This window comes from Geospiza fortis, unplaced genomic scaffold (assembly GCF_000277835.1).
Source record: "Geospiza fortis unplaced genomic scaffold, GeoFor_1.0 scaffold40, whole genome shotgun sequence".
Taxonomy (NCBI): Eukaryota; Metazoa; Chordata; class Aves; order Passeriformes; family Thraupidae; genus Geospiza; species Geospiza fortis.
Genome location: NW_005054297.1, coordinates 1,634,331 through 1,659,116, shown reverse-complemented (window position 1 = coordinate 1,659,116; position 24,786 = coordinate 1,634,331). Strand labels below are relative to the sequence as shown.

General features: G+C 43.4%; 1 protein-coding gene across 1 annotated transcript in view; it reads right to left on the bottom strand.

Annotated features, from left to right (window-relative positions):
• The window catches only part of C1QTNF7 (C1q and TNF related 7), a 50,166-nt gene extending 49,305 nt beyond the window's left edge, over window positions 1-861 (bottom strand). Inside the window, exon 1 of the mRNA XM_031066091.1 lies at window positions 759-861. The gene's annotated coding sequence lies outside the window, so the exon portion shown is untranslated. The remainder of the gene's footprint in view (window positions 1-758) is intronic.
• Window positions 862-24,786: the final 23,925 nt, after the last annotated feature.

The following is a 24,786-nucleotide window of genomic DNA, read 5'->3' as shown; positions in this document are numbered from 1 at the left end:
TTACACTCAGCATTTCATCTGTATTTAACAACACACAGTCTCTCACCAGCCTACTCTTAGGCATAAAGCACACTGCTGGTAGTGGTGGAAACACAGAAAGTAAAATGATCTGGAAAAAAACCCAACCAAGCAGAAGAAACACAGCAGCAAAATAACAAATGGATATATTTTTGAGAGTTTAATAAGGTAAATGCAGGAGCTTAACTTTGCAATAGTGCAAGTCTGAAGCAAAACTGTTTATTTGGTATAGATTTTTTTTTTGCAAAATGAGTTTCTATGAAACCATAGCAACTGCAGTTAGAGTGAAGATTTGGAATGATGATGGAATCATTCATGAGCAAAAAAACCCAAATAATCTCTGGTCTGGGCTGGTGGAATGTAAGATTTATTCTAGATAGAGAGGAATAATTTAAAAATGTTTTAGGTAATTTAATCACCCTAAACCCTGTAAAAGGTAGAAATTTAAAATTTTTTTTTTTTGGCCAGAATATTACATCCTTGATTTTTTAAACAATTTGTCTGCTAACTTTCTGATGGGGATGTTTTGTGCAATAAATGTCCAAGTTTATTACTCATCTCTTACAAGAGAAGATACATAGGCAAATTTCACCGAGACCCCACAACAATCTATTTCTAACAAAATTACATGTATCTCAGAAAAAATATGCATTTTTCTGAAAGATCTTTCTATTGCATTCCTTTCTCCAAATGCATTTCAGAGAAGTCAGTTCAGGAAAGTAGAATCAGTTACAACTTACCTTCACAGCTGAGTAGATGACATCTGATTTTTCAGGAAAAGCAACATGCTCTGTTTGGGTAGTGTAAGAGTTGTAGATTCAAGCCAGCAGGTAATTTTTGGCAATTCAAAATCCTTTAAAAGAAATTCAAATGCTGAGATGACAAAAAAAAGATACTTTGTGAAAACCTAAGGCTTGATGCTCTCACTGAGTTTTCTGTCTCAGCTGAACAAGCTCCTGCTCCTTTCCTTGGCCACCTGCCAACTTTTCTAATTTAAAGCAACTGTGAGCTTGCTGTAAAACTCTTGCTGGAAGGAACTTGTTTTATACTGTGGAGCAAGGAGCAAGCCTGTGCTCCAGACTGATGTGGTGTGACAGAGTCCTAACAAGACTGGGGGCACAGCCGCCCTGAGGTAATGTTATATCATCTTTGGACAGCATCATAGGCTAAGCTGTCTCCTTCTTGGTAAAAGCACAGGAAAGAGGAAAAAACCAAGCTGCTTTTGGCATATAGTCCCCTCAGCATGGGATTTGGGAGGAGCAGCATCTGCCTCAAAATGCAGGAAGTGTCAGCCTCAAATACATAAAGTGCTCAGAGCTCCCAAAGGAACCTGGTCCTCACACTGGCCACAAGTCACCAGTCCTTGGCTTCGAGGCTTTGGGCACAGGTCCAGGGCCTCCTCCACAGTGCAATGCAGGGTGCCCCCAGCGCAGGGTGGCTGGGACACCAAGCTGAGGGTCATGGCCAAGCAAAACCATAAATGTCTTGATTTTGAAGAGTTTCCAACTTGGTGCTTTGGATACTTTCAAAATACACTCCTGACAATGCTCCTTCCTTCTGAGACAGTGTCAATGACAGAGGCAGACACTTTAAGAGACTCAGAAGATAGAGGCATGGTTTTCAAAGGCATCCACTTACTGGGCATGGCTCTGTCCTGCTTTGCTCAAATTAAGATAGGGAAGCATGTAAAGTGTTGTTCATAGAGGAGAGTTGCCTATGCCCGTTTTGACTTTGCTTCTCTTTGCAAGGAATTTATTTCAACCAGTTATGGTTGACACACATGGTGTGCATTTAGGAACTTAGGGAAAAGGTCCCCTTTTGCAAATGTGACTTTTCTCTGCAGAATAGCTAAAAGCAAGCAAACTAATAAACAAATTATAAAATATTATGATTTGGAGAATTTGAGACTCTGAGTTTCTCCATGGGTACCATGACAAACTTTTGTTTAAGCAATGAGGGTCCTGAAAATCCTGTCTTAGGCTGTGCTCCAAATTTTCCAGCACCTTTGGAAATGCATCCAACTGTCCTGTGGATGCTGAGGTGGCCTGAGGCTGATGCAGTTGTTAGTAAGTGACTTCAGTTCTGTAAGCCATATTTTCTTGTGAAACTAATGGAAGTGAAGATGGAAACATTAGACTGAAATTTTCAAAGGTGTTTTATGCCACTGAAAGAGGAAATTAATCTTCTGTGAAAAATCAAGTCAACATTGGAATGCCACGTGTGACATAGTTAAGAAAGATCTTGTTTGTTTGAATGTTCTTTTTTATATTTTGAATAGACAATTCAAAAAGAGTCCTGTGCATTTAAAAATGTGGATAAAATGATGCCCAGTTCTGGGATAAAGGGTTTAAGGAAAGCCAAACCTTTTTTTTTCCTTTCTTTTCATTCCAGTGCTAGATGGCAATAACCAGGATATAGAAAAGGCTGTTACAAAATCATATGGTGCTGCAAAAACTTCAATATATGATTTTACAAATCTCAATTTTCCCCCAAAGTATTTCTATCAGATTATTTTTATTTTCCTCTATGGATCTGCTGGTGAACTTAGTTACTGGTGAACAATAGTGAAAATAGAAATAACATCCTATTATGTCACTTCAATATTCCTTCTTTGTATCTTAACTTTCACTTAGTGATCCTGCATTAAGCATGTCTTTTTAGGTACTGGCACCTCTGGAAACTTGGCCCTGCATCCTTGTAAGAACCAAACAGAAGTCTTAAAGATTACCCAAAGATTATTGTCCTCATTCCCTCAGTTGATCTCTTTCTGATTCTGTTGAGTGAAGCATGAAGTGGTGCTTCCTCTTCCTGATGAGTCTTTCTGGGGGAAGCAAGGGATGTTGCCCACCACATTGGAAAAAAACCTCAAGTTTTCTAATGGTCTTTGGAGAATTCTGGTGGGAATTATGAACTTAGGCTTTGCCACTGATTCATACCTAGATCTGGGCTGGGAATACTCCTCAATGCCACTTATTTACGTGCCTCATATGAATGTGACTAAGGCTAAATAGCCATTGGTGAAGTGGCTATTTTGTGGATAAGATTAGGTGGATGAGATTAATCACACTAATTTTATAGCAGCAATAATTAAAATCAAATATTTATTTTAATATGTTAACATTTTATGCCCACTAAGTCTACCTGAATAGTTTTCTGTGGTCCACAATGCCAAGTTAAAGAACCAGCTGGAAGTTCCACTCTTAGGTTACCTCTTCCCTCTTCTTAAGGGGGAAGATGCAGGTAAAGCTTTGTCAGAGGGATGGGGACTTGAGCTCCAACACAGAAAAAGTCTGAAAAGGGAGAAGCTGAATCCATTTCATTTGCTTACCAGACTTTCCAGACCAGAGGAAGGAGACAAGGGTAAGAGTGAAGGAGAAATTGCAAAAAGCTCTGCAAGCCCTGGAGGATTAAATGTTCAACAGAAAACACAGGTTCAATTTTTTTGGAAGAAAGATTTTATTTTTATAGGGTTGTTCACTGGTGGTTGTGATAGGCTCATTTTTAATCCCTCTAAAGTTACAATTCTTGGCAACTATTTCACATTTTAGCGCTTCACCAGAACACTGATTTTCTGGCTTTTGGCTTTGTTTAGACACAGCTGAGGTAGGATTGAGCTGCTGCAGCAGCTGAACCAGGAAGGTAACTTGGCATTCATGTCCTCACAGGTACAATGGAACACCCAACAGAGGGGTTAGGAAAAAGGGAATCAGTCATCTTGGGGAAATTTCAATGGGAAAGAAAATGCCCCCTGGCTCACCTGTGGGTGCAAGTCTTCATATGGTCCTGTGTGTGTGGACATTTGTTGCATAACAGATTGTTGCATCCTGAAGACAAACCATATGAATGAATGTAAGAGTTGCATGAGATTACATGTGCTCTAAGGAATAGAGTTGTCACACCCTTGACAAATTGTGGTCCTTAATCCTCTCATGTGGCAAGCAGCTGATAATTTTTCCTGGTTACATCTTTAAGTCCCTTCTCTGAACAAAATGTTTCAAGATGCAGCAGGCTTTAATAAATATAAAGGATGTTTCCAACACAAGTATCTGAACCAACAATCAAACAAAATCCTTCATCTGTGAACCCCTAAGAAGTTGTTTTGTTGGCAGGAAGGAATTATGATGTTGTGGCATTAAAAAGAGAAGTATCCTTTGATGCTGGGATTTGGGATTTTCCTGTGCTATGGCTGAATGCATTCACATCCATTTAGTGCTGAGTTCAGCTGCCAAGATGTGGGTGCGAGGGCTCAGGATTCATCCTGCCCCTGTGCTGAGACAATGAGCAGGTATAAATGGCACAGTGCACTCCAGGAGGTCACAAAGCTGCTAAAACCCAGAAGCCTAATTGTCCCCTCATACAGAAGATTGGCTTCATCCAGGTAAACAAAAATATGTCATTGTCCAGTGGTGAGAAAGAGAAGAAGAATTGGTTATTAAATAGAAATAAGATCTCAAAGAACATGGAAGTTTTTGCTTAGTTTGATGGGTGAGCACTGGGAGATTTTTTATTGTTGTTGTTTGTTTCTTTCAGTTTGGTTGGAGTTTCCTGGCCTTTACAGCTTCATGGAAGAGGAAGGGATGGGAACACTGCTTTTAAGGGGTTCTCCTTTTGTGATGAGTCCTGGCACATTTTAAGGGACGCTGCTTTTGGATTGATGAGAAGCTCAGTATGGCCTGGCAATGCGCCTTTGCAGAAATCAGCATGCCCAGCAGGTCAAGGGAGCTGATTCTGTCTGTCTCTCTCTCTCTACTCTTGTGAAACCCCACCTGGAACTCTGCATCCAGCTCCAGGGCCCATGACCTAGGAAGGAGATGGACCGGCTGGAGTGAGTCCAGAAGAGGCTACAAAGCTGATCAGAGGGATGGAGCATCTCTACTATGAAGGCAGTCAGAGAGCTGAGGTTGTTCAGCCTGTAGAAGAGTCCAGGGAAACCATATAGTGCCTTCCAGTACATAAAGAGGCCTACAAGAGAGCTGGGGAGGGACTGTCTACAAGATATGTCATGATAAGACAAGAGAGAATGGCTTTAAACTGAGAGGAGGTTCAGATATGATATTAAGGAGAAATCTTTAACTGGAAGGATGTTGAGGCACTGGCACAGCTTGCCCAGAGAAGTTGTGGATGCCTCCTCCCTGGAGGAGTTCAAAACCAGGCTGGATGTGATCTGAGCAATCCTGTCCAGTGGGTGGCACCCCTGCCCATGGCAGGGGATTTGAATTAGATGATCTTTAAAGTCCTTTCCAAGCCAGACCATTCTATGATTCTATGATTTCCAGTTGGTGCATCCATCTGGAGATCCAGTGAATGGCTGAAGGATGGGGACGGATCCATGGGAACAGCTCATGTCCAGATGGCTGCAGGTACTGGGGCTGTGCACCTCAGGGAGGCAGCTAGGTACTAATGGATTAACTACACATGCATTTTTTACCTATGTAAGATGCAAAGTGCAATTCCAACAGGGCCTGTAATTTTTCAAAACAGTGTAATTTATTCTAAGACTGAATTTGCTAGAAAACACAGTCCAAATCTCATTTACCCAGTGAGATTGCCTACCTAAAGATACCTCTGCTCTGCACCTCCATTCAATCATTAGTCACCAATGTAAAGCTAGCATGCTGGGTTTAAATCTTATCTGCTTGGAACAGCTTGGAACACCTCTGGTATTCTTACTGTTTTGAAATCAAATGTTGCTTGTGGTGAGCAGTACAGCACATTAAATTTCTCACCCTCCAGTGAGTCAGATCACCCCACTGTTAGGGCTTGGAGTCCTAATGGGGCAGAGCATTACAGCTCCATTTCCTCCACTACACATTTGCAATTAAAATTGTAGTTGGAGTTTCACTTCACATGCCTACACCTCCACATGAGGGTTTTTCCACCCCATCTCCCCCTCCCTTGTGCCTTCAACCACACTTTTCCAGCAGGAGTCTTAAATACCAGAGCCCAGACTCGCAAAAGTGTTTTGACACCTCAGTCCATCACTGAAAGCCAGTGACATTTAAAAGGCTCCTGAAATGAGGGGGGCTATTGTAAACTGACAATATCTGCAAAAAGCAATGCCTTGTATAGAACTTCTAGTTAATTTTCTGTTCGTTAGTCTGTTTTCCCAAAGCAGAGAGAGTGGCTTTTGTATTAAATGCAGATGCAAGTGTTTCTTCTCCCAAAGCTGGACATCTGTGTTTCTCAGAAAGTGCCAGGGTAATATCACTGGGCACAGGTTCTTCTTGAAAGTTACAACAAGGTCTACCTCCATATTACTTGGGTGGGAGTTAGGATGTCACATGGGCTGAGGTGAAGCTCCTTCACAAGATTAGAGATGTTCCATTAAATATCCAGGGTTTTATTTCTCCTGAATCCCCACAAACTGTTCATGATAAAAACAGAAATAAAATACACATCTGTCACTCATGTCCCTTTCAGAGCAGTATTATTGTCTTTATCTCATATGTGGTTGTACAGATGTACCCTCCAGAGCCACAGCTTCCTCTGCATGAGGTCTCCACTTATCACTGTCTTTTGTTTTGGTACATAAAGAGGGAATAAGCTGCCAGTTTATCTTCTACTCATGTTAGCTAGATGGAATGAAAAAATGCTTGGTATTCAAGATACTGCAGCACTAATGGCTTGTATTTATTTCTCTCCTGCCAAGTGCAGTAGAGCAGCAGCTAAAGATAAGCCTGAAACTAACAGAAACCCATTAAAAATTAGCACACATACTGACTTGGCAACCAAATACTTCCTCTGATCATTCTGACCAGTTTTCCCTTCCCAGGTGCACTGGGTTTGTCCAAGTGAGAAGGCAGGTTCTGCTGGCCCTGGGATGCCAGCAGCCAGGCACCTTTGCCATTATGGGGGTTCTCATCTTGCTCTGCTGACACCAGTTAAGTTCCCATGGCCCTGCTGATTCCCCCAGCACTATCCACCAAAATATTAAATCTTGGGCTTCAATTCAGTTGCTGCAAGGTAGAGCTGTTGGCACTGGAGACCACAAAGAGAGACCATGGCAGGCCTCCTGTACTCCTTTTGCTCAGCTGTGTCCACTGCCAGGAGCTAAGGACACACAGAGGTCGTGTTTCTACAAGCCTCTCATTTAAAACCCTTACAAAGAAGGAAGCTGTAACCATACACAAAAAAGTTAGCAATATCTCTCTGCTTGCACACATCAGTCGTAATTTACTTAAAATGTTGACACAAATCCATTCATCATTGCAAATGCAAACTATTTAGTTTTGTTCTCTTCTATTTCAACAGGATAGATCAGGCAAGGAATTTTATCCTATTTTGTACTCCACAGTGCTATGCATGGTGGTCATAAAGAAAACATTACTGCATTGAACTACTTCTAGTTTCCTTATTTTGCTTGTTCTAAAAGAAACTTATCTGACTCATTATGCTTGAGCTATCTGGAAGCAGTCTGCAGTGTGCTTGCTGAGTGCTTTGACCTTTTCATATTCTGGAGTTGATTGGTTTGGCCATCCATCTTCTTCACTTGTTGAAACCCTCACTTAGCAAAGAAAGGCCAACAGCCAAGTGTGTGTGAAAAATGTGGTGCAAAAGGAATCAATTAAGAACAGGACATATTTCATTGTATTTCCCATAGATATTGATGATTATGTGAAATTTGAAAAGTTGGCTGAGGTGCCTAGGCTTCACAATTGCTGACAAATTATGAGGATATTACAATACTTTGATAAATCTTTTTGGGGAAAAAATAATCTTATGTGATCCCATCACCCCTGTACAAAGCAGTTAATATTCCTGTTTCTCACAATGATCTAACTTCTAATGTTGGTCTCTACACTTTTTAACTATCTTGCTAATTCCTTTAATTTAATATGGCTAAAACCAAACTCCATATTTTTTTTTCTCTAACCTATCATTTTTTTACTCCTCTAATCCATTATTTTTCCCCAGGAATATGAATAGGGGAAAAAAGATAGAGATAAACTGTTGTCATTATAGTGCAAGGATTCTATTGCCATTATATTGTAAGGGTTCCGTATTACTAGAGTTTCATACCTCCTTGATGTTTCTTATAGGCAGCTCCTCTAGGCACTGACTCTTCCTTGTCCTCACAGCAGCCAACTCCAGTTCCCCTCCACCAACCAATCCACTCTTTTATAACACTCTTCTGATTGGCTACAGGTGTGGCCTGTTAATCCTTAATAATTGGCTCAGCTGCAACTCTTTAGGGGGTAAGATTACATTCTATACCACCTTCATTTACCCAGACTGTATCCCCCTACAATCTCCCCTTTTTCTTTTAATTGCAGAGTTGCAGCATTTCTAGACGTACATATTTAAATAAGTTAACATTATGACACATTCATATATTTCATTCAGAACTAATAGTTATACAAATGCTCAGACAACATGTTATAGTAAGAACATATATATATTTCTGAGTGTTGGTTCAGTTTTGCAGCTTTTTTTTAGTTTACAAAGTACTTTTCTTCAAAATCTTTTATACTCATATTTAACAAATACTAATAGCTGCAATTGATACATTTTACCGATAGTTTAATATTCAAGTACTGTTTCCCCGAATCCATGGGGTTATATAGTTTAGTCCCAAATCCACGGGGTCATATAGTTTAGTGTTTGAGTCCTTTTTTTCCAAATCACATCGGGGTCACCACTTGTTGTCATTATAGTGCAAGAGTTCTATTGTCATTACACTGCAAGGGTTCCATGTTGCTACAGTTTCATACCTCCTTGATGTTTCTTGTAGGCAACTCCTCTAGGCACTGACTCATCCTCACAGCAGCCAACTGACTCCAGTTCCCCTCCACCAACCAATCCACTCTTTTATAACACTCTTCTGATTGGCTACTGCTGGGGCCTGTTAAAATCAGGCCTGCTCCTAATCCTTAATAATTTGGCTCAACTGCAACTCTTTAGGGGGTGAGATTACATTCTATACCACCTTCACTTACCCATGCTTTATCCCCCTACAATAAACAAGCTGATACAGAGTTAGGAATTTAATCACAGCTGTCAGGCAAGGTTCTCCAGAGTATGCCCACTCTGCTGTGCCATGTGCCTGTTCAGATCTCCCACATTTCCAGCTCCAAACTCCTAAACAAATGCAGGGGGCAGCACCATGTTTGTTTTAACACTAACATTGCTAGTGCTAGGGATGGGTACCAAAGCACATGTGGGAATGAAGATATGCCTTTTCCAAACAAGGACACTGAACACAGGGCTAAAGAGAAAATAAAGCTTCCATTCACTCAGTGACCCTTGGATCCACAAATTCTCCACTGCAGTGTGACACAGATGGGTAGAGAATGTCCTTTGGGCATAGCCTGATGGCCAGGCACTTTCCTGAGCAGTAAGAGGTGTAGACCTGGATGCTCTCATGCTCACCTGCACATAAAACTCCCCTGGACAAATGCTATTTAAAAAAGAAGCAGGTCCATGGATGTGAAGGGATGCATCTATGCTAGAAATATTTTACAAGGAGAGAGTCCTTCAAAAGTAAAGGAAGTGCAGAGAACATCAACATCTCAAAACTCTGAAAAATATATTTATGAAAGGGAAACTCTATTGGCCTTGAGCATTTGTGAAAAAACTCACTGTAAAAGAAATTCAAACAACAAAAAAGTGAATTTTTTAGTGTACATGCAAAACAGTTTATGCTGAAATGTTGGCAGACCTGTCCAGACAGAAATGCAGCATTTTGATGAGTCTCAGCACAGTTACCCAGTCTCAAAACTCATGATTAAATTCTATCACTTAGACATCACAGAAAAAAAATGGATAAGAAAAGGGTGCATACCTCCAAGAAGGACAGGAATTATACTGAATTAATGAACTGTGTAACCAGAAATACAAAAGCATTAAAAAATTACACATTTACTTTATCTGTTGTGCGTGGTTTGTATGAATGGCAAAACTGAAAAAAATCTCCTCCTTGGAGAGGGACAGCTTTTCTACAAAATTCAGAAAATGTCCTCCCTTCCAACCCTTCCAATGAGTCCCTTGATCCATGAGTCTCCCAGGCAGAAAGGGCAGCTGCCAAGCGCAGCTCAGGGCTCGTGCCATGAGACAGACTTTAGAACTATCTTCAGAACCCAGCAAATATCAGCCTTGCACACGAGGCACCATATGGCTCTCCCTGACTGCACATACAGCTGGCTTGGGTTTGAGGAAAGCATTATCTGACACCCTCCTGCAAGTGATTCAAGGGTTACTCCAGGATAAAATGGCAATTGCTCAAGAAAACCGAGTACTACATATGGATGCGCATGTATATTCATTTCTGCTGTTCCTTCTCTGGCTGCCTGATAGATGATCCTCCTGGCTGCTAAACTGCTATCAGAGGGTGGCATTTCTTTTTTTAAATGCTCTTTAATTTAATGGAAAGCGGGTTCTTTTAATTTTTAATCGACACCTTCCTCCAAAGCTTAGACAAAACTAATGCAGGAAGGTTGAGGGTTCATTAATTACAGATGGCCCCATTGTACAGAATGGCCTCATTGTACAGCAGTGGAGAAGGATGCAGACTGTGCTACCAGCAGATACTTAACTAAAAGGATTCAGCATTAAAAATCATTTATGTTTAGCCTCTTTGGAAAGTCTGGAAAGATCCATGCCATTAAACTTCTGTTCATAAAACTTTATTGTCTACAGATACCTTTCCCAGTGAGTAGACTGCTGGCTCTACGCATTTCCTGACTTATACAAGTTCTCTGACACTAATGGTAACAAAATATAGCCAGTAACTTTCTGTAATGAAACTTCTGATTCAGAACAAACAAATCACTGCTGTCACAATTAGCTTGACTACTTAAAGCTGTTGAGGTAGCATAGCAGCAGTGACCAGAATGAGCAATTTATCTTTAAAAGCTGGAACATTTATTTTTGGTTAGCAGAAAAATCTGTCTATCATGCATTCAGAGATGTACCAGAAAGGCCAGAAATTTAAGTTAGCAGCTTCAACAGGCACAGCTGAAGGTTTTAATGCCTATCTTAAATCCTCAGGATGTTCTGCCCATGGTGGAGATTTACTGCTACCTCTGTGCAACTGGGTGTTGTTACTAACAGGAGACGGGGGATCAGATCATGATGGGCCATGCATGTATGGTTTCAAACACACAGCCATTGGGGAACCAGCTATCACTGGGTACAATCCAAAAGACAGACTGACCTTATCTGGCAGATCCCTGCTGCCAAGAACAGGGTGTCTGTCCCTCAGCACCCTGTTCTGCTCCGCTGTGTGCTCCTGCTGCTGATCCTCCCACTTGCTGGACACCTTGCTGGTGGGAGCCCATTAACCTGGCACTCCCAGCACGAAGTTAGATCTTCCACCTGCCTAATTAACAAGTTGAAAGAGTCACTGGAGGACTCAGAGTGCATCAGAGATGGTGAATGGGCTGTGACAGAGCAGGGATGGAGTGATGAAGTGATCCCTGCAGCAGGATGCTGTAGGGATGTGCCCACCCATATCAGGCAGCAGGCTAGACCTGGGTGGCTGAATATGTTGCCACCCCCTGGAATCACCACCCTCTTCTCTGCAGGCTGCCCAGCCCAGAGCAAATGATAGTGGCCTGTCTATGCTGGGTTGTACAAGATACTGCAGCTCATATTTCAGTCCACTTCAGGTCCAGTTTTCAGGAATGTGGCTGGAGACAGTGATACTGCAACCACTTGCTGAGACAGGGAGAGCACAAACTTCCCTGGGTAATGGGGTTTGATTTAGGTTTGAAGGATATATTTCATTGAATTAAAGGAACAGAGACTAGAATCTACCAGTCTCCATTCTAGGTTTTTATTGGAGTGCCTCAAGCAGAAGATGCATCAATCTTACAGCCACCTCCCATGGTTCTGTGGCTCAGCATCCCTCTCTGTGGGAGAGATGGAGGCTGCCCAGCCTGGCTGCTGGAGCACTGAATTGGGAGAAAAGTCTTGGAAACTCTGCTCCTTCCTACCCCACTGCTCTCACAGCAAAGCTTGGTGCTTGGGTAAAGCAAAGCATGGTGCAGATGGAGGGAAGGTGCTGAAGCAGCAGTGAGGGGCGGCCCAAAACTGACTGGTGGAGTGATGTGGTTCCAGCCAGGCCAAGGGTCCAACAGTCCATAGGTGTGGTCAAATGGTGTTCGTGGAAAAAGGAGCAAAGGGGAGCAGAGGAGTGCTAATGCTTTCCTTGCTGCTGCCAGGAACAAGGGCCTCTGCAGCTTTACTGCCCAGGGATGGGACACTGCCAGAGGCTGGGTCCGCCCCCTCTGTCCTTACCCAGCCCCCAGCTCAGCCGTCACCACTTGGAAATGAAGGTACAAATGTAATATGAAGAGCAGCAAGGAATTTGGGAAACCATGGAACGCAGCAGAAGTTGGAGTGGTAACAAGGCCAGAAAGCTGCAAAGACCATTGCAGCCATGCCCTGTTCCCATCTAAGGCTGGGAGCTGTTAAACTATCTCACTCCAGCAAAGAGAAGAACATGCATCATTAGATTAAAAACTTGTCTGCACTTGGATATGTAAGTCTAAAAGGAAAAACCCAGTCTTATGTACCCTTATTTTGTTATCCTTCTGCGTCTGTGTTTCCTAACCCATTGCTAATTCAGACCATCTATAGTGAATAAACAGATCAGTATTCTGGAATGTGTTTTTAATTACAGTCTTGTTTCTTTCTAATGATGAAAAATGAGGATATCCTTTCTGTGTCCCAGGTGACCTGTTTTCTAAAGGATTTCTATTTTAAATGTTTCCAAATATCTTTTTTCTCTTGTTCCAAAATGTCCCCATTCTCCACCCCTTATATTTTCTGGACATGATTTTAACTCCAGAGCAATTAATTTTGCTGTGAATATATTATCCCCACAGATATGAGAGAAACCTCCAATTTCCGCAGCGCTGTTTTCCAAAGTTTCTTGAAGTTTCCTAAGTGATTCCAGCCAAACAACCCAGGAGTGTTAGTGCTGCAAAGCAAAAGAATTACATCATTAGGAATTGCTAAGAAATCATGGACTTGATCTCTTTTTTCACTAATGTGTCTTTGTGCCTCTTTGTGGCATTTAAAAGGGCTCATTAAGGGTTGCTCTGCGAGCACAGAAGGACCTGAGTGGACTCCCATGTAATCTTTGAGAGACACAAGTGCTTTGGCTCCCAAATGGCCCCAGTGCAGAAGGAGCGACTGTGGCTTTAATGATCGTTCTTTGATGCCCTCTCTGCCACTAAAAGCCTGTCCTTCCAGTGAGAATGGAACACCTGAAAACTGGAACCACTTCTATAGGGCATTTTTGCTATTTTTAGCAGATCTTATAAACAGCAACCCCCACCTGGACAGGATGCTACCCTGACCATGTCAAGCTGCTGCTGAAGCCAGAAGGGAGAATCCCACTGGCATCAGGGACAGTGAGCTGGGAGGGGGGAGAGCATCCCACTGTGCCCATGTGTGCACTTCCCTGGACTTGCTCAGCCATCCAGACCTGGCACCACAGCAAGTGGCACCAGGGCCAGAGGCCATCACGCTGAGGGACAGGCTGTTCCCAGCCCCAGGTCCCCTCCTGATACCAGTTCAGTGCAAGGAGAAACAGTAAATTACTTATTTTTTCACCTCCAACATAGCACAAGGTCTCAGTGCACCAAGGAACTTTATACATATTCCACAGGAAGGGAGTATGGCTTGACCTTTCCACTTGTATCACCACATACACAAAGAGCTAATTCTCTTTCTGACCACTTCCCTCTATTTTCTACATAAGCTAAACTACTCTTTCCACCTCTATGCTAGAATTTGTGTGTGTATGGTTTTTACCCACAAACAAGGAATCCTCTATTTTCAAACATCCTTGTTTGATACCTTTCAGTATGGGGTTAAAAAGTCTAGATAATGGTTTTTCAGCTCATGGATTGTTTTGATTGAGCTGCCAATTGAGAGAAAAATTTGGCTAAGCTGCTTCCAAATACTTCATTTGCTTTTCTCCTTTTTTTTTTTTTTAAGCAAAAGCAAAATTAAAAATGGAGGAGAATGGAAGAGCTGCTTTGAGTTCTAGAGAAATATTAATTTTTTGAATACTGATATTAAAAGCAATGAAATAAAAAAAATGTGACTGTTATGAAGCATGGGAGACAACTTGTTCCTCTGCTTCAGAATATTTGAATCTGTCCCTCCCTCCAGGAAAATATCCTGATGATCAGCTGTGATAATATTTTTGGGTGGATCCTCTGAGTCTTGCTGACATAAGCTCAGCTTTACAGACTAGGTAACAAGATTATTTTATCATTGAGAGGGTGAGGACACTCCCCAGTGAGTGGGGAGGCTCCAGATCCCAGTCTTCCCATGATTCAGAGAAAATCTCCACATGACTTCACAAATTCACATCTGCTGCTTCTAAATTATTTTATTTAAAGAGTAAGTTATTTGTTTTCCTCCCTCCTCCTCAAGGAAAAGGTGTAGGAAATAGAATAGTCCTCTTAGTTGTACTCCAGAAAACCCACCTCTTGGTTTATTTGCTACTTTTAAACTTTTAGGAAGAGAGAGAAAAAAAGGTGATGTAAAAGCAACATTTGCTATGGTCACAGTTGGATTCCATGGTGAGAAATGATCGAATGTCTGCTCCCAAGTCACTCATTGAGGGCAGTGTCCAGAGGGGAAAGCCCCTCTGGAGCAGATGTGCTGCATCAGGGAAGGGCAGGGCTGCTGGGCTGGGGCAGGGCTGTGTGGGGATGTGAAGATGAGGAGGATGCAGGGATGGGAGCAGGTGATGGCCTCCTGACGTGGAACATCCTCACAGCTCCACAGCTCCACAGACACATCAGCCCTGTGTGCCTGAGCCTGAGTCTGGTTCCCTCTGCAGCCTCACTCCCCACATCAGCCATCCGACCAGCTTTTCCTGGGAATGAATTAAACCCAACCCCATTAGAAAACAAACAAACAAAAAAACAAAAAATAATGAAAGAAACGAAACCAGCAGAAAACTGGTTGTGCTCGTTGCAGCCCGTGTGTTGCTGCCCCAGACGAGGCGGGTTTGGGGACGTGCTCCGTCCTTAGGGATGCGGAGCTGCGGGCACAGCGCGGGGCCGGGGGGCTCTGCGGAACCTGCGCTCCGCTCACTGCCCGGACACACGGAAACCTTCACCAAGGGCTGAATTGTAAAGTCCTCCCACATTCCCATTCAGGGTGCGCAAGGTAAATCACAGGTAAGACTTCTTTCTCTAGGACAAGTCCAAGGACCTTCCATGCCCGGAGGCGAGAGCTGCCCAGCCCCAGAGAGCCCGAGGTTCTCTCGTTTTCTGCCTCTTATTGCCCTCTGGTGGCACTTGTGAAAATGCCATCGTGGTTCTCTGTCCTGGGGACCGCCGTCCAGCCCCCATTGCCTCAGTTCTTGGTGTTCCTCTTTCACAGTTTGTCTCCAACGTGTTTCACTGCCAGCTTGAGCAGCCTCAGGCTGGTGATGCTAAGACATAATTGCTTGGTTGCCAAGCTCTGCTAAAAGCTCCTCCTTCATCAGTAGGGATTTTGGTACTGATGTTTTACCCAACCTAACCTGCTCAGGGTGACCCTCCTGCAAAGGCACTGAATTGGGTCAGGTCAGACACAATGTTCCCTTCTTGGTTTAACACACCCCTTAGGGCAGTCTTTGGGCAGCATGTCCCAGTGGGCTGCCTTCAATATTCACCCCAATATTCAAATTAATTGTTCTGTCTAAGAAAGGTTTCAGGTTTGTTTTTTTTTTTTTTTTTTTTTTTTTTTTTTTTTTTTTTTTCTGGATGGAGCTGATCTGCCCTAAAACAAGCTTAGTATTACAGTTTCTCAGAATAACTTCTGTGCATTTGGAAGGACCAAGACTTGAAGTCAACGCCACCAAAAAAAGAGGCAAGCGTCTTTAGCATCTTTTAATAGGAGTATAATTTAAAGCTTAGACATCTTTCATATAAAACAAAAGAATGAACACTCCTCACCTACAAGTCATCGAATTTTGGAAAACACCCACTTTTTTAGTGAACTTGACTGAATATGGGAAATATCCCTCCAAAACCAGACTGTCCACACAGGTGGTAGGAGGGTTTGCTGTGGGAGGGAAGGATGCAGGGTGTCAGGGTGAGGCTGCAGACCCACTGTGTGGGACAGCAATGGCTGGCTGTAAAAGAGGAGACCCAGAGCCTCCCCTCCATGGCAAAAGGAGTCTGAGCTCTTTGGTCTCCTGTTCCAAAAGGTATCTTGGCTGTCAAATATTTCTCTCACCAGTTGTGCCCTGAGGCCAGCTTCACTCTGAGTGCAGTATTGCCTTCAGTCCCTCTGTGCATGTCTTGCCCCTGCTGGAGAGGCTGCAGAGCCCCCAGCAAGTGATTTTGGTGAGACTTTGATTCTACAGCAGAGGGAATGTCAATTCTAACTGCACTGAAGACCATGAAAAGCAGTGACCTCAGTAAACCATTTGGCATGGGGTCCTTTCTTTTCTGCAGCTGGCGGCCAAACCACCTTGATGCACCAACACTATCTTCCACTTTCATGGCGGAGTAGCAGACCTGGTCTGTAAATAACACAAGATAAGATAACATAAAAATTATGATTTACGTCTGGATTTCCACTCTGAGCCATTGAACCCAGCTGTTCCCAAAACCAGAGAAGCTCTTTCACAGAGGTTTAAAAAGAATTGTTGCAGCCTTTGAATGAGAATTTAGACCTAAAAACAAGCTGAGAAACAACCAACAAACCCAAAAGAAACACAGAGCTCTGATCTGAACCCTGCTTTATGCCAGGACAGAAATGAGATGAGCAAAGCCAAACTGGCATTTCAGAGTCTGCTGCTGCTGGCAAAATCATCTACACTTAGAGGCCTTAGGGAGTGCCTCAGGTCAGAGTGAGGAAAGAACATTAATGTGCCCTTCTGGTGGGAAGACTTCAGCCCCTGGGGCTGTGCAAAGGAAAAAGAAAGGACCAGGGAGCTCACAAATGCCTGCAAGGATCAAGAGGCATCTGCTGGGCTGGGAGAAGCAAGCAAGTAAAAGTTGCAGAGAAAGGAAAAGAGAAATCATAAAAAGGATTTAATGTGCAGGGAAGGCAGCAGAGCTAAACCCAGGCACTGAATCTTCTGATGCAGTAAGAAACAGGAAAGTACATCCATCCACAGTGCTTAACATTGCAAACTAGTCTGGTAAATTAATTCCTCATTATGGAAATGGATATGACAACAGAATGAGCTTTGACTAAGAAAAAAAGACAGCAACACTGCTGAAGTGGCTGGAGGATGGTTCTGAGCATGCCCTTGGCCTTGGATGCTGGCTGTATCATGTTGCCTTGCATGCGGGTAAAAGGACAAGATCTTTGTCTTTTTGGCATCTGCCTGGGAATTTGCTTTGGTCTTATCTGGTGATCCAAAGGGCCAGATTTGAAGTGTGGAACTGGGAAATTTTATACAGCATAATCTAGAAGATGCCTTTTTTATAAAACAAGGTAAGAAGAAAGCCAGGGTCTTTGGTGTGTGCTTTTTGTTTTGTTTTGTTGTTTGTTTTGTTTGCTTTGTTTATTTTGTGTTTGGGGTTTGTTTGTTTGTTTCTTTGTTTTTCAAAGCCCTTGAATTCAAGGGAATACATTCCTCTCTCATTTTGTTAAGATCTTCCTTTTGTTCAGAGCTCTGAGATACTTATCTCCTGCGATATTTCCAATAGCAGCTGCATGACACACCTCTGTCCTGATGCTGAAGGCGACAATGTAATTTGGCTTGTTGTTTCACTCCAAGAATTGTTTCACTTTGAGATTTTCAATGTTTCACTATTTCTTTTTGGATCTACAATTATGACAATCCAGTACCTGTTCAATCACCTGCCAGCACCTGAAAAATCTCCTGAGCAGGATCAAATACACATTTTACTTCAGCAATATCAAGCTCCCAGAACTCTGTTGCAGTTTCTTCTTACAAAAAAAAAAAAGATTATTAACATAATATAGAAAATTCAATAATTAACTTCTTTTTGGAAGTGGAATTTCAGGTTGCTATTATAGCTAATTATTGGGAAAAAGCACAACAATTTGACCTCAGGACATATAATTTAAAAATTAAATCACTAAATGCAGAACAAGAATGTTATCTGCCTTTTGGGATGAAAGTAGTAAGATGGAAAAACCAATGTGGTTGTCAATTTACTGACCATTTGCAATAACTGAAATGCCGTTTTTAAACTAAAAAAATGCTACTGTTGTAAAGCAGCACTTTCTTCACACTATAAATGGAGTGAATGGGGTGCTGCTGAGGTTATTTCCATACAGACCTAGCTCATGGGCAGGCACAAGCAGAGAGGACACAAAGGCTTGGGGAGGGAAGCTGGGATTGGGCTGCAGAGGAAGGAGACAGGAAACAGATGCAGAAGAGACTTGTTTCCACTGGTGTGCAGGACTAAAGCAGCCTTAGGCAGGCTGGGGAGTTGGGTGCTGCTGTGCCCATCACAGCACCCAAACACTTCATGGCCTTTCATCTGTTTTTCCTCAGGACATCTCCTGTGGGAGCACAGCGCTGCTACCCTTGACTCCATTATTTTACAAATGAGCAACAGAGGGAAGAAGCTTCACCTGCAGGGTCAGTCTGCTCCTCATTGCTCCCCCCCATGGCCCCTTCACTGCTGGGCTGCTGGGGAAGGGCTGGTGTGATGTCCTACCACCCCTGGGAAGAGAACAGGGATGTGAGGGGGGATGAGCACAAGACCTGATGGGCATAGCAGTCATCTAACAGTCTGAAGCATCCAGAAAACAATCTGGGACAGCAGGACAACAATTCTCCTTAGGGTTGAACCACCCTGCACTGCTGGGGGATCTGTAGGATCACCAAGTGGGTGACACAATTCTCACAGCTCTGAGCCTGAACTGTGATTATGTTCAGATCTATACCGGTTTCTTTCTTTCTTTGTTTTGGTCTGTTGATGGGGTTTTCTGAAGCTCCACAATAGTATGATATTTGTCTGAGACAATGATGAAAAATGTAGCATTTGTGAGCATGCAACTATTTTAGCATTTAGCTTAAAACAGTGATGGAATTAATTAGCATATATAAAAGCCATTCAGTGAAAACCTATAAAGAAGTACACTCCAAACACATCCTCTATAGATCCTTGAAGGGTTTTTTATTAATGTTGTGAAAGCAGTGTTCCAATACCCTTAATTTTTGCAACTGACAGGCTATTTTATGTTCAAAATAAATAAATCAAAACTAGAGAAGTGTTGTGTAGAGGTGAAAGCTCAGGTTTTACAGCAACAGCCTGAGGTGTGTGGCATGATTGCAGACACCCTGCATCTGCAGAGCTAAACACAGCTCAGAGCTGTGGAAAATTTAAGGATGTTGTTTTTCTTTTGAATAATTCTTTTGTTTACCCTTTGAAGTGAACATTACTCCAAAAAAAGGCAGGCATTTATCAAAGGAGGTGTCTGATTTTCAGTAGGAGATGTGCAGACCTGTGCTGTACATTTCATTTTTGTATCGAGGGTTTATAGTAGCTGCTTTGGTAGGACATGCCTGGAATATATGATCAAACCACTTGCAGATCCAATTTAAAAGTGTTTTGCAGCATTCTTTTGTCTCTCTCACTCATCTAGTCATTTGGAAAGCTTTCATTTGCACATTTACAAGTAATATAAGTTTTTTTTTATTTTCTGTGATCTCCCCAAACTAGATCTGATTATTGTTACTTACATTTGATTTAGGCTATGATTATAACAAGAGCACTTCCCAACATGCAAAATTCATGAATTCAGCTATTCTCAACTCCAAATGATAAAATGTTAAATACAATATATGTGAGTCTTCATTTCCTTCTAGCTTTTGAATATTTCAGATGAAATCAGCCCATATTTTCAAGCTTTTCTGTATAGCCAAGAGTGCTAAAGGCTTTCTATCCTCCAGGCCGATTTGTTCTCAGTTTTTCAAGCACAAATGCACGCAGTAAAGAATAGGCCACTCAGAAAGTTGCCAAAAATCTTTGTGAACTGTCTGCAGTCTCCAAGTAGTGCAGGAAAATAACACTATAAAAACTGTTACTAAATAACAGCAGATTAGAAGCTGTGTAAAAATATTCACATCCCAAAGCCAAACACACTAAACTCACTGTTTGGGCAGAGAAATTTTTGGCATCATTACTGAAAAGCACCAAAAAAAGAAAGAGAGAAAAAGGAAACTAATTTCCCTATTGGATTCTTTCCTGCTTGTTGGAAAATCATATGAGGATGTGCTTTGCAGGTGTAGCAGCTAAAGCTTTGGTAAATTAAACAAACTGTTGGCTTGAAGGAAATTCATTCTGCAAAAACAGGAACTGCAGTGGTTTCTGTTTCTGTCTCACAAACCCAAAATGGGAGCACAAAAAATATTGTCTCAGAAACCCAAAATGGGAGTACAATGTGTTCTCACATGAAAGCCTGGAAATGCTGCATCCCTCTGAAAGATGTGAGTGCAGTGTAAGGCTGGGGTATGGAACAAGGACAGGGACACACACATACATTAAATACCCCAATTTATTTTTTGCTGCTCCAAGCTGGCTTTTAATTCAAACATAATTTATGGGGACTGAGGATAAGGTTTAAAACTGACAGGCTGTTGAATCCTGAGATATTTCTACCCACTCTGTTTCCACTGCATAAATCAAAGCCTGCCTTTGTTCAGCAGCAGTATTGTAGCAATGTCTATGAGTTCAGAGCAGTGATTGAGTTATCTTTGAGGTAGCTGCCCTGAAAAAATAAAAAAAGAGTAAAATCCTCTGGAGTGGGAAGTTCATGTGCCATGTGCCTGGTTCAACAGGCACCATGCAGAGCTGCAGGCATGGCTGAAGTCTCTGTTATACCAAAACTGGTCCATCTGAAGCTCGAGCTAGGGAAGGATCAGGCAACAAACAGCACACTCATCAGCCTGCTGTAGTGGCTATACATAATCTGTAGATAAAAAAGTCTATGGTAAAAAAATGGGAATCTCTGCACAGCACAGAATAGCACTAAAGTGAGGTCTCTGCAAAATATGAAGCAAGATTCTTGGCTTGCAACTGGCTGGTTGGACACCTGGCACATCTCAGGGACCAGTGCAGCAGCATCAAGGTTTGTGAGGCAGGCAAAGGATCAGCCATGTGGCAATGATGGAGGGGCCCTTTCTCCTTTTCTTCCTGAACAGGAGATGCTGCCTGGGGAAAATATGAGCATGTTTGAGAGAGAGAAGGGGACAGCAAGTGATAAGGAAGGTCAGCGTTGCTGGAGGGCCAAGGGCTGGGCTTGGTGCTGCAAGGGGGTCACTGCAGGGAGGGCGACTGAGCCTGTCTGCACTGAGAGGGACACAGTGGCTCTGCAGGGCCCTCCTGCCACTCTGGAGATGCAGGTTTATCTGGGGATAAACCAGATCTCTGAGGGAAGGCAAGTAATCCAATAACTGTAAGATGAATTACATGATGAACTGCGACAGTTATTATGTTTGTAGTGTATGTACTTCCATTATAGCTAAATTAATTGAGGTAGCTGTATGATATGAGCAGGGGTCTCAGGAATTAACCTAATCATTCAGATGTGACCTCTCTCTCTAATGCTCAGAAATTAGCAATACATCATTTGTTCTTCTAAGATCTGTGGTATCTTAATCTCTGTCAGTGCTTACAGAAGCAATTGAAATTGTGCAAAATAAGCAAAAGGAATGGATTACACTATTCAGACCAGAACTGTGGTGGAAGCATTTGACTCTCAACAGATTTTGGTTTAAAGAGCTGAAAGGTTTTTCTCTTTTTCTCTTTCCTCCTTTCTATAACTCCTCAGCTTCTCAGACCTGCTAGCACAACTCATGTGTGAGCTTGTTTTCAAAACGACACGCATTAGAAAAGCTCTTGGTGTGATTCTTGTGTTGTCCTTTGCAGGGCCAGGAGCTGGACCCAAGCCTGATGGGTCCCTTCCTACTCAGCATGTTCTGTGATCCTGTGATTCTAGTGCTGAAAGGCAGCCAGTCGCATCCTCTTGTTGGGAGGTCTGAGGATGATGAGTCACCCTGCACTGGCCTTGGCCCAGCCTGGGCACCATCTCTCGTTTTTGGGAGCCCCAGGCACAGCCCAGCTGCTCTGCATGGCACAGGGCCTGGCACAGGCCCTCCAGGCAGCAGTGGAGCTGGGACCAAGCTGTGTCTCTGGGAGTGCATGTGCCTCCTGCAGGCACAGCCATGTGCCTGGGCGGTGGCTGGGGAGAAAATCCATGTTGGTCTGGGCTGGGGACAAATCCATGTGGCTGGGGAGAAAATCCATGTTGGTCTGGGCTGGGGACATCATCTGGTGATAGCCAGCAGGGTGGACACAGAAGATCAGGAGTTCTAGAATCAAAACACACCAAATTGCATTTGCTCTCCAGGAAAACCAGCACAGTCAAAACCAGAGATTTCCCAAGTAGCCTGCTCACTAGCAGGGCTCCTGGAGCAGCTCTCTGGGGAAGCCAGGCTGCATGAGTGGTATTCAGCTGTCCCCAGAGAGTGTGGAGGGAAGAGTCATTACAGGATGAGCTTCAGGTGTCAGGTTATGTGTGTGGGCACAGCTGCAGGTGAGCACCACCCATTCTCCAGCACAGCTCAGTGTGAGACACTTGTCTGTACAAACCTCTCATGGTGCCAGTGCTGATGCAAAAAGGAGAGGTTAAAATATCGAGAATCCTGAGGAATGCTCCTGTCCTGTCTAGGAATGGAGATGCACCCTACCTATGTCAGCAAGCCAAAAGAAATCTGCTTTTCTATTGTCGTGGGTTTACAGGAAGCAGGTTTTCTGGGAATGGAGTGGCCAGAGGCCAATAGGTGTTCAGATTTTAAATTGACACCAGGCTTGGCCACTGAGGGTGGATGCGCCTCTGAGAACACAGGGGTTAGAAGCAGAGCACTCCCTTGGGCTCTCTCTTTGATTTCCGGCCAGCAAAGAGGCAAGGCCTCCCCTGCCCGGCTTCGAGCTGGGCAGGGGAGGGGAAAATCTGCGGCCCGGCAGAGGTAGGCCTGACCCCTCAGGATGGAAGGGTGGTGGGGGCACCAGGAGGTGTTGGGCAGCCCCCCCCACACCCAGCCAGAAGACGAGAGAGAGAAAGCTGGTACGGGCCTGTGGCCTTGAAGTGATATCAGCCTGTGAAGAAGGAGGGGGAAGGGGGGAGTGCAGCAGGGAAGGAGCCTGGCCGAGTGCAGGAGTTTGTTAACCCCTTTCTGGACAATGAAGACCTCACAGAGCATTTGGACCTTTCCCGGAGGGGAGATGGAGTGGATGATAACGAAGAAATGAGCAAATGAATGACAGTCGGAGCAGTGAGTGAGGCTGGGGGAGTAAAGAAGAGGCCGGAAAGAGATGATGGAGTAGCTGGTTGCTGGCCTCTTTTTGGTACAGCCATGGACAGAACCATGCTTCCTCGCGACACAGAGGCTGCATGCAGGGGGGAGGCGAGGGCTCAGAACTGAGAGGGTTCAGTTTTGGAGACCCCCCGGCCCCAGGGGGTAGACAAGTATGGGGGGGACAAGAGGTCCCGAGATGAGAGAAAACTGTGCTTTTTTGGAACTGGTCAAAGCACCCTTCAAAGGATAACCCTTGAAGCAGCTCTGTTCCTTGTCCAGTGGTGAGAGCGCTGGGCATGCAAGGAAGAGGGCACCATGGCCCCAAGAAGGACTCCTCTCCTCTTGATGGACTGGAATTGAGTATTTACAGGGTGATGGATGGAGAGTTGAAATTTGGAAGATGTATTGGAAATGTGGTGGGGGGGAGGAGGAAACGCTTTTTGTGGAGTTTTCATTTTCCAGGTGTGTGTGTGTGTGTCTGTGTGTGTGTGGTTTGTTTTCCTTTTGTAGTTTAGTTAATAAACTTTTTTTTCCTAATGTAGAGGCCTGCTTTGCTTATTTCCTGGTCACATCTCACAGCAAACACCAGGGAAGTATATTTTCATGGGGCACTGGCATTGTGCCAGTGTCAAACCATGACATCTATGCACTGGAATTTTCCTGAGCTAGATATCTCAGTTTGGTTTTATAACAAGGCAGATATCAGTAACCTACATCTCACTAAAGAAAGGATTTATCTTCTCTTTTAAAAGGTTCTCTATATTTTTATCCAGGGGCTGAAGTAGGCAGAATGAAAACACTGAAAACAGCAAGAGAGAAAAAAGGCAATTCTGGAAAAGTGCTACAAGAACTTTTCCTCAGTGCAAGCCTGCTTTTTTCCCCCCTTTTGCTTCTGCACCCAGTTGCCTGACTCTGCCTCTCTTCAGTGTATTTCAGAAATAAAATCTGTCACAATATTTCCTCTCCAAGTGCCACTGTGTGTTAGGTTTCAGCTCCTGACAGGTGTATGAAATACCAGCTCCACCAGATGCACGCAAACGTGGAAGCTTTAAAATGGCTCCACAGGCCACAGGCCCACTTCACCAGGCTGTGTCGCTGGGGACAGGTGTCCTGTCAAAGGTTTACTTTTAAAAACAGAGACTGATCCTGGTGGTGACATACTTAAAATTGCTGAGTGATATTTCAGGAGCCAGGCAGGGAATGCTGCCTGAAACCTGCATCTTCAGGGCAGGGAAAGGGACTGAAGCTTCTCCTGCAAAAAACTGTGTCTAATCACAGGTATCTTAGCTGAACTTCATTTTCAAATACTTTAATCCCTTTCTTGGAGGCAAAGTCAAATCCTCCCTCCATGGCTTTGATCTCGGCTGCTTTTCTGGAGTGTTGGCTGCGAAACCTAAGCAAAGATGGGGGGAGATGCTGTCCCTGCAGTGGAGCAGTCTGGATTTTCTCCCAGTCATATGCCCTGCAGCCCTGTAATGCATTTCCTGTTTTCTATGTATCCATAAAATCTTTTTACTCTT